The 11209-nt window shown below is 41.3% G+C and overlaps 1 pseudogene; it reads right to left on the reverse strand.

Moving 5' to 3' along the window:
• Positions 1-8744: 8744 nt before the first annotated feature.
• On the reverse strand, positions 8745-11209 carry LOC142873287 (large ribosomal subunit protein eL21-like; annotated as a pseudogene).

Genomic DNA, 11209 nt, shown 5'->3' on the forward strand with positions numbered 1-11209 from the left:
CCTGTAATCCTAGCACTCTGGGAGGCCGAGGCGGGTGGATTGCTCAAGCTCAGGAGTTTGAAACCAGCCTGAGCAAGAGCGAGACCCCGTCTCTGCTATAAATAAAAAGAAATTAATTGGCCAACTAATATATAGAAAAAATCAGCCAGGCATGGTGGCGCATGCCTGTAATCTCAGCTACTCTGGAGGCTGAGGCAGTAGGATCCCTTGAGCCCAGGAGTTTGAGGTTGCTGTGAGCTAGGCTGACGCCATGGCACTCACCCTAGCCTGGGGCAACAAAGCAAGACTCTGTCTCAAAAAAAAAAAAAAAAAAAATGAAACTAAATTTGTCAGTTAACTGCAATGTGAAGACTTTGTTTGGATCCTGATTTGATCAAAACCAACTACAAAAATATTTATGAGACAGTTGGAGAAGTTTAAATACTAAATATTCAAAGTTAAAGAATTATTATTATTATTATTAGTTTAGAGACAGGGTCTTACTCTTGCCCAGGCTGGAGCACAGTATGCCATAATAGCTTACTGTAACCTGGAATTCCTTGGCTCAGGCAATCTTCCTGCCTAAGCCTTCAGTGTAGCTAGGACTATAGACACAAAGTACAACATCTGGCTAGTTTTTAAATTTTTTTTTTGTAGAGAACAGGCTCTTGCTATGTTGCCCAGGCTGATATGGAACTTCTGGCTTTAAGCCATCATCCTCCTGCTTTGGCCTCCCAAAGTGCTGAGATTAGTTGTGAGCCACAGCTCAAAACTGTTGATTTTTGACAATGGTATCGTGGTCGTATTTGTTTTTTAATTCTGATCTTTTGAAATATGCATACCAAAGAATTTACCAATGATTTATTCACTTTGCTTCATGCTTCAAGTAATCCACGGGGCTGGAGGCATGTACGTGGATGGAGTACACATGAAAGAAGCTTGACATGGTGTTGGTATTTGTTGATACTGGGTGATAGGTATGTGGGGGTTCTTTATACTATTCTACTTTTGTATACATTTTGAATGTCCCATAATAAAAACTAAAAACAACAAACAAGAGAAAGATTCCAGTGGCCGTGAAAGAAACAAAGGGAAATGGAAACACAGACAAACCAAATAAAGGTCAGTAAGTTGTTGGTTACTGTTCTTAGGGTATCCTCCCAGACCTTTATAAAATATTACTTTGAACTCTATCATAGGATCGGTCCATTTTCCGTATAATCCAGATCAAATATATTGACTAATACAGTGGCAGCTTCACACATGCCCACAAGGATACCATTGTTTATATATATCTATTATTATTAAAACTAAGAATTAAAAGGGATGTGTTTGTACTAAGTACTTCATACATATAATGTACTTGCTTTAATGTTCACCTACTAAACTAAATCAATTTACTGAAAAAATTTAAATTTGTTTTGGCTTTAACTACTTTCGATAAGCTTAGTTTTGTTTTTCCTGTTTTTTGCCTTCTTGTTTATTGTATTATTCTTCCTGTCTAATTGAAACTTTGGCCAACATCTCCCCATTAACCCCCCTGCCCAAGCCCCTGGTAACCACCATTCTCCTCTCTGCTTCTCTTACTTTGATGTTTTTAGATTCCACATATAAGTGAGATCATGTAGTATTTGTCCTTCCATGCCTGGCTTATTTCACTTAGCATAATGTTTTCCAGGTTCATCTATTAATATGTTGTTGCAAATGACACAATGTTTCCCCTTTTACATGATCGACTGTAATAACTGTTCTAGCAATTTATTAGATTTTTGTGTTTCTACTTAATGATTCCTTAATTTTTTTTCTTAACCATCACTGTCTGTGTGTTTTATTTATACAGAATACAGAACACAATGTTTTCATTAATATATGTTAACTCTTAGAACAATTCATTGTTCTATATATACACTACTATTATTAACCTAATAATATAAATATTTAACTGAGTGATATTCTTGCTTTGAATATATTAGCACACTGCAAAGATATAACCAACAATTTGCTGTGGATCAAAAAAATACAATGACTTTGCATTTCAGTAAGCATAGAAATTATGTTATTAAATGCCATACATATGCACATGTATATAAATAATAATATTGAAGAAAAAACTAATTGAAACATTGCAAATATAAGAGAGTTCTTTTAAATTTAGAACTATTGTCATTATTAGTTTTTATTTCAAAGTATACATCATAATGGCTCCTTAATTTAGTAACTCTTACTCTGGATATACTTAGGAAACCACGATCTGGACTCATTTGTTAGACTGCAAACTTAGATGTGACTTTATATACCACATACATGGGCATTTTCTATTGTTATTAACCCTGGAACTTCAGTTGTCTTACAGAAAAATTAACGATAATTGCTATTTTATAGATGTTAGAACTAATACCTTTGGTATTCTCTGCTGACTATCCATGAGCTCTATGGAGTTCATTATGCTATAATTAATTAAATATTCCTTAAACTCTTTCTTATTATGTTTCATGACCTTCTGCCTCGTTAAAGGGAATCAAAACCACACCACTCTTCCCACAGTTCAGCATTCTCCAATAGTCAAGTCAGACCAAGAACAGGGTTCCAAGACACAGAACAATCCCCTACCACTCCCAGGAAATCAGAAAACAAAACCAAAACCAAAACATGTTATCCCAAAAGTTACTATGAAAGTTCCAAAAAGACTTCTAGGCATTTTGGTCCAAGGTCCATCTTTTTTTCCTTTATCATGTCTTATCATCTGCCTCTTTTCTTTTTTTCTATTAAAGATTAATTTTTATGTCTTTTTATGTGACTGGTGAAAATAATACTCCTCCAAAAATCATGGTCAGTTGGATGTATAAAGGTGGTCATGATGAAACATCAGTTCTTATGTATTTTTTTAATGTAAGAAAAGGTAAATAAGAAAAATGTGGTGGTCTTATTGGTACATATGTGGTCCGTGCACTATGAAGCTGTTGGCAGGAGTTGATGAAGTGCATACAGTTGAGCGAGGCTAAGTGGAAAGTCATGTGGGAGAACAGATGGAATTTTGAAGTGCTAAGAGAATGAGTTAATGAAACTGGGGCCATAAAATTGCTAGAAAGAATGTAAGCTGATTTCTTCCAGAATTTAGGAGCTCTGGGAATAGAAAATCCAGAAGAGCAAGAACAGAAAGAGCAACTTGAACATCAGAGCTGTACCTCTGGATGAGCTCGGGGAAAAATGTAGGTTTTTAGGAAAGATATAAAAGGACCTGGGATTGATCATTTATTTAATAATTATTTATTAGGTGTATTTATTAGACATCAAGATGACTAAGAAATAGCTCTTGCCCTCAAGGAGCTTTTCTATTTGAGGAAATAGACATGCATATAAATAACTGAAAACAGGATAAAACAAGTGTTATATAGATCTGCACTCAGCAACATACCATAGGAATGCAAACACTGAGCAATCAATTTCAACTAGGGCTTCAGCACAGGAAACATGAGGAATAAGCATGTTTTCAATATGACGAGAATGAAGACATGGGCATTTCTGGATATAAGAACACCAGAAGAAAAGTCACGTACCCAGGGAAGGGAATGGACTCTTAAGGAAGAACAAGTAGTCTAACATAGGTGTTATATAGGAATCTGGAGGCCAGGGGGACCGTAGTGGTGTAGATAAAGAGGCTGGAAATAACGGTTATGGGTTAGATCATGTGTGACCTGCAAGACTAAGGAGTTTTGATTATTCTCTAAGAATAAGAGGGCCATGATTTTTAAACAACCAATCCTAAGCTTTCCTTTCTCTCCTTTCTTTTTCCTTTTTCCAACTATGGTGGTTTAATAACATGTCTGCACAATCTTTGACACTTTTTTCAGTAAAAAATACTTAGTCTGTGTTCTTTTTCCTTAAACCTAAGTGGCCTTTGTGACTACCTCAATAAATAGAATATGATAGAAATGACACATGTGACTTCTGAGGCAGGGTCATAAAAGGTGATACAGACTGCACCTTTCCCCTCCCCTCGCTCCCTTACTCCCTTTCCCCCCTTCTCTCCATCTCTACCTCTCTATGTTTTGGAAGCTCACTTCCTTTTCTCATGGAGAGTTACCATTTTTTAAGGGATATAATGCAATAGTAGAAGACTATGCTAAAATCTGTCCCTGCTTCTTTCTGTGTTATGGGCCATCTGTTGAAGCTTTGGAGTCTAGGTCAAATGTATGTGTTGTCTCCTCTTCTCTATCATTTTTGTACTGGACTCTAATCTAATTAAAATGAATGTCAATAGCAATGTTGAAGGGGAAAGCCTAGAAAGAAGAGGATTTTTGAAGGATGGGGTTGGGGGGCAGAAAAGCAGAGGACAATTTTGCTTGAATTGTTTTGCCTTGAAAAATAAATTTGCTCATGTAATTCTGTGAGCCAGTTGACATATGTATATAAATACACATTTCTTTATTTAACCATTATTGAGTATCATTCTGCGATCCCTCCCCCGCTCTGCCAGCCCAATGTCCTGGCTACCATGGGAGTAAGATAAGTTAGAGAAACCCCTTATTTTGAAGGCTGGTTTCAACAACAGTTTGGCGCTGTACACTTTGTAGGGCCTGGGGAAATTGCCATACCTTAGGGAAAGTTTTTGCATGATCTTAGGCCATGTCTCTTAATGCAATGATACGCGAATTCTTAGATTTGAAAATAACACCAAGTTCTCAGGAAAACTGAATTCCATCAATAATAACATCTTCCAATAAACTAAAAACTTGCAAAGCCCTAATAAAAAGGAAACCATCTAACTTTAAGAATGAATTTATTACTAAGTGAATTTAATTCACAAGAGGAATTTTCTCTAATATTTAGGCTGTTATTGGTCTTGGCTTTGTTTGTTTTTAATTAACATTTTTAGTTGTTTGGTTTGATCAAATATTGAATTTGAGTTCAAAGATACATCTCCTCTGAGGATGCATTTTAAATAGGCCAAGTAAATAATAGAAAATCATAGTTTCAGCCATCAAAAAAAAAAAGAAAGAAAGAAAATCATAGTTTCCAAATTTCACAGAACAGTGTTCTCCAATCGTTCCATGGCAAACAGCATGTGTGGCTTTTTCAGTGTTCTACAAAATTAAGCTACTCCCTCTTACACAAAAAACATTGTGCTCTAATTTTTGTCTTTTTTCCTCCTCCTTCTTTGCTGTATTTCTTCATATCTTTCTTCTTGTTTGCCTAGTCTCTTCGTTTCTTCCTAAGTGACACACAGCTACCTCTGAGCAGAAGTGCTGGCATCAGTGATAGACTCAGAATTACATCCGGCTGACTCATTATGGGACTGTAGACAAGTCACTAATCAGGAAATTGGGGGTGTTAATGATTGAGGAGGTGTGGACAAAACCTGGTGACTTCAGGACCTCAGCCTACATATTTCCATTGCCACCACTTACCTTATAGACATTAGATGATTCTGCAGTGAGTTATTCTGTGCACGAGGAGGCAAGGGCTTTAGAGTCAGGTAGCCAGGGAGTTATTTCCTCTCTCTGCTATTTAATAACTGTGTGACTGCAGGTGAATTTCTTAATCTCATTCATCCTCAATTTCTTGTTTGTAATACCTACCATGAGAGGTTGTCCTGAGGATCACAAATAATATATCTAAAGTGCCCAGCGAAGTCCTGGGGACACGGAAGGTGTTCCATAATGGTAGTAGCTACTTGAAGTAGTCTAAAAGTTCTCGCCGGGCGCGGTGGCTCACGCCTGTAATCCTAGCTCTCTGGAAGGCCGAGGCGGGCAGATTGCTCGAGGTCAGGAGTTCAAAACCAGCCTGAGCAAGAGCGAGACCCCCGTCTCTACTATAAATGGAAAGAAATTAATTGGCCAACTAAAAATATATACAAAAAATTAGCTGGGCATGGTGGCGCATGCCTGTAGTCCCAGCTACTCGGGAGGCTGAGGCAGGAGGATCCCTTGAGCCTAGGAGTTTGAGGTTGCTATGAGCTAGGCTGACACCACGGCACTCACTCTAGCCTGGGCAACAAAGTGAGACTCTGTCTCAAAAAAAATAAAATAAAATAAAATAAAAGTTCTCTTTCAAATGCTGAATACACCCATATAGTCTCACTCTTAATCTCTCTTTTACACACACACACACACACACACACACACACATATGCACACATCCACCGACCATTTTAAAAATGGTCAGTTGCCAGTTTAAAGGAATATTTAGGTAATGGCTCAGTAAAAGATAAAAAACAGAAATGTATTATTTTCTTAAAAAATTATTCTTTGAGGCCAGGTGTGGTGGCTCACACCTGTAATCCTAGCTCTCTGGGAGGCCGAGGCGGGCGGATTGTTTGAGCTCAGGAGTTCGAGACCAGCCTGAGCAAGAGCGAGACCCCGTCTCTACTATAAATAGAAAGAAATTAATTGGCCAACTAATATATATAGAAAAAATTAGCCGGGCATGGTGGCACATGCCTGTAGTCCCAGCTACTCAGGAGGCTGAGGCAGCAGGATTGCTTGAGCCCAGGAGTTTGAGGTTGCTGTGAGCTAGGCTGACTCCACGGCACTCACTCTAGCCTGGGCAACAAAGCGAGACTCTGTCTCAAAAAAAATAATTATTTTTTGATAATTTTAACTCCATCTCCCATGCCTAATTGTGATGGCAACATTGTCATAAACAACAGCCAATCCAAGTCTTAATTGATGGAAGTCTAGCCAGTATGGGACTTGAGTACCCCTCCTTGCTTGCTAGCAATTGCAGCAGCAATTGCTTGGATGGACAAATAAATAGTCGGGAGTCACTTCGCATGACTACAATTCTACAGAAACTATAAAACTGACCCAGACAAATGGTTAAAGTCCCCTGGGACTGTGGATCTATCTGTTGCCCCATGATTAGAGCACCACATCCTCTTGTCTTCCATTGAGAACTGGGCAGCACTGGTAAGAGGAGCAGCGTGCTGAGATTAAAAGTATGGGGTAGCCCCTGCAGGGGGGCTCTGACTTCACTGAAGTATACAGTATTGCTATTGTAGTGAAGGCCTTTTTAGTCAAAAGCAATAAATCTTCCCTTGTTTAAATGACAGATGGTTAGGATTGTTACTTCTGTTTCCAGCAAACCCATAAGAGGAAAAACAAACAAATGACTGGCATTCAAAGTTCTTGGTTTTTAAGAATATGAGGGAAAAAATGAAAACAGTGCAGTTTCATCAAGGTTATACAACATTTGCAGTCAACAGAATAATGGCGTGCCCAATGACATTCATATGCTAATTCTCAAAACCTATGAATATGTTAGGTTACATAGCGCAGGAGAATTAAGATTGCAGATGGAATTAAGGTTGTTTATTAACTGACTTTAAGATTATCCAGGTGAGCCCAATATAATCAAGGTGGAAGAGAGAGGCAGCAGAGTCAGACTCAGAGGAGATGAGACTGCACAACCAAGGACAGAGTGAGGCCATGTGAGGACTCCACCTGCCGCTGTTGGCTTTGAAGATGAAGGAAGGAGCCATGAGCTAAGAGATGCAGGCAGCCTCTAGAACTGCGGCCCCCAACTCCCACCCCCTGCCCCGCCCCTGGTCTGGTCTGTGGCCTGTTACCAACCGGGCAACAGAGCCCCACCTGCCCTCACCCCCTCCATCCCGCAAGCCACCCCTCCACCCCACCCCTCCACTCCACTCACCCTGTGCAAGTGGAAAAATTGTCTTCCATGAAACTGGTCCCTGGCATGAAAAAGGTTGGGGAACCACTGCTCTAGAAGCTGGAAAAGAAAAGGAAACAGTTCTCCCCCCGAGCCTCCAAAAGCTCTGTTGACACCTTGATTTTAGCCCAGTGAGACCCATTTTGGACTTCTGACCTCCAGAACTATAAGACAATACATTTGTGGTGGTTATTTTTGTTTTTTGTTTTTTGAGACAGAGTCACACTCTGTTGCCCGGGTTAGAGTGCTGTGGTGTCAGTCTAGCTCACAGCAACCTCAAACTCCTGGGCTCAGATGATCCTCCTGCCTCAGCCTCCCGAGTAGCTGGGACTACAGGCATGCGCCACCATGCCCGGATAATTTTTTATGTATATTTTTAGTTGGCCAATTAATTTGTTTCTATTTTTAGTATAGACTGGGTCTCACTCTTGCTCAGGCTGGTTTCAAACTCCTGACCTTGAGTGATCCACCCGCCTCAGCTTCCCAGAGTGCTAGGATTACAGGTGAGAGCCACCATGCCTGGCCCATTTGTGTTGTGTTAAGCCATTAAGTTTGTCATTAGTTGCTACAGCAGCAACAGAAAACTAATACAGCATTTAACTATGAACAGCTAAATATCTAAAACTGATTAACCCAAATTTCATCTCTTTGCTCTCTTTCCAAGACAGGTGCTATTAAGGAGTGAAATGACAAAGCAAAAGCAAAGCAGAGGAAAGTGCCAGAAAAGAGCATGGCTGGCTAGCTGCCAATTACAGTGATCTCTCTTCAATTCCTATCTTAGTATTTATCACGTGCCCTGCCTTAGACCACAGGAGTTCTTTCCCCCAACATCTTCATGTTACCTCCCCTTCTCTTCCATTTTGTTCCTTGCTGACTGCTATCACCTTCTTCCTCATTTTTCTCTTCTTCCATTTCCCCAGTTGTTTTCTCTCCTGATCCTTCCCCTTCATGAGGAAAGATTGGAGCTAGCAATGATCCAAACTAGAAGAAAATGCACATTCCTATAACTCCCTCCTCACCACACCTAGGTAGTTGCTGAGGAAGAATTTTTTTCTTTTTTTTTTTTAGAGTCCAGCACCTTTTATTAGTTTTGTCTCCTATGCCATGAATTCCTAGGGAATAGGTTTCAGCAGCTCGGGCTCCTTTCCATTGGTTCCCACAAAGTGTGCTGCTCTGCGTGGAGCAGGCTGGCGCTTCAGCTGAACCCAGGCACCTTTCTCTTTGGCTTCCTTCTTTTTCTGATCATTTTCCTTCACACGTTTCAGGAAGCTATCTGGGCTCTTAGAGTGCTTAATATGCTCAATACACACATTATTCCTCTTGGCAAGAATCTTACCCTTCACTTGTTTGTTTACAACAATTCCAACAGCCCGCTGGGCAACACTGTAGACTCTTCCAGTTTTGCCATGGTAACTAACACTCATGGGGCATGCCTTTTTGAACAGTACCCATTCCCTGGATGTCTACAATATCACCTTTCTGGTAGATTCGCATGTATGTGGCCAAAGGAACAACAGCTCCATGTTTTCTAAAAGGCCTACAGAATGTGTACCGGGGGCCTCTCCTCTTTCCTTTTGTGTTCGCCATTTTGGCGAATTACTGGAAGATGGCGGCTCCGGTCCCAAAAGAGAAGAATCTTGAATGAAAGCCAGAGAAGGACAACAGGAGTAGGCAGGAAAGGAGGCGTCTGAAAAAGGGATAGAAAGTCACGGGAAGGGTGACAGACAGGAGATGCCACCTGTGCCACTCCATGACACAGCTGCCACGATTCTCCTTAGAGAAGTTATTCCAATGCACTATGCACCAGAGCTGAGTTCAACTATCGTTCCCAGGCACTTGGGTTGTAGGGTGGACGCCCCTCTGTTTCTCTGAATAGTTCACTGCTTACTTAGAGCTCTTGGCAGAATTTAGAACACAGAGTTAAGTAATCTGCGTATACCTAGCCACATCACCGTCTGTGATCTGTACACAATTTGAGGTTCGCTTTAAGACAGTCAGATATCTATTGCGACTCTGCTGTGTATTTGGCAGTGCATCAGACACAGGTAGTGGCGGGGAGTAACAAGCAGCAGGGCCGGTGGAGCTGCCTTCTGGTAGGGAATGATGTCTCTGGTATTGTTACAAGCGCAGCATATAAGCCACCTGCTGGAGGTGTTGTCTTAAAGATATGAGCTCATCTAATTTAGACGAGAACAACAAAGTCAAAATTCCTCCCCCTGAAGGCCTCTGTGAGTCTGTGTGCATCTCGAGAGAACAATAACCTCTTCCTTTGGAGTCAGGTAGGTGCTTCTGAAATATGAAGAATGACCACTCCTTTGTTTCAGTTTTCTCTGCTGCCTCGGGCGTGATCTCCCAGGCATGCCAAATAATGCCTTGATATCATTTCGACCTGTGTTGTCATGCTACAGTTTTTATCAGATGACTTCATATGGATGGAACCAAATCTTTAGAAGGGATGATACAATAACTTGAGCAGCCTGTCATACTCTAGGCATGCTCCCTGTCAGGGCTACGTTTTCATTCATTAGAGATGGAGAGGGAGGTTCAAAATGTCTCATTCTAATTACCTATGTTGCTACAGCCTGCTAACTGGTCTCCTTGGCTTCAGTCTTTCCCTCCTCCAATCCTGCCCATGAACTTTCATTAGAGGACGACAAAACAACACTGACAGCCACCTCTGCTTCGCCCTCCTGCCTCCTTACCTGGGTGAGATGCTCTCATAACACCCTGGTTCTCCCCCCTTGTCAGCAGTCATCGCACGGAACCGCGACCGTCTATTGACTCACCCACTTCTCCCACTGAACGCTGATCTATGGTGGCTGGCCCATGCCCGTGCTGTGGGTGTTTGCATGTGAACCACTTGGTGCTGGTGCTAGGAGGCAAACGGTGATACGTGTCGGTGTCTCTAGGGATTGGAAGCCACTTTGCTGCCTAGGAACTTGCAGCAGTTCCCCAGTGTTTATCATATCAGGCTCGAAGCCTTCATTTCAGTCTTCAACTCCCTTGATTTTTCTTTTATACAAGCTTTCAGACCTCTTCTCTGTTCTCACCTGGCTGTGACATCTTCACACTGTGGGTTGATTCCTCTGCCTGCTTTTCGGTGGTAGCTCGTCTCTAAAGATAGGCCAATTTCTGCATGCACGTGCCACTCCCCCATTATTGAGAGATGGAGTCTGCGCCTTTCCTCCTTGAATCTGATCTGTCCTGGGAGTAATTTCAATAATAGAATATGGCAGAAGTCACAATGCCAGTTCTGGGCCTACAGTTTAAGAGGACTGTCAGTTTCTAGAATATTCTCTATCTCTAAGAGCCCTGAACTCTTAATACGTTCAGGCAATTCTTTTGGAAATAGAGGCTATGTGGAAGTGGCTGAGGCACCAGGCATGTGAGTGAAGATGTCATCCTGAGGAAAAAAAAAAAAACAAACAAAGGCCGGGCGAGGTGGCTCACACCTGTAATCCTAGCACTCTGGGAGGCCGAGGCGGGCGGATTGTTTGAGCTCAGGAGTTCGAAAGCAGCCTGAGCCAGAGCGAGACCCCATCTCTACTATAAATAGAAAGAA

The sequence above is a fragment of the Microcebus murinus genome, chromosome 10 (assembly GCF_040939455.1).
Source record: "Microcebus murinus isolate Inina chromosome 10, M.murinus_Inina_mat1.0, whole genome shotgun sequence".
Taxonomy (NCBI): domain Eukaryota; kingdom Metazoa; phylum Chordata; class Mammalia; order Primates; family Cheirogaleidae; genus Microcebus; species Microcebus murinus.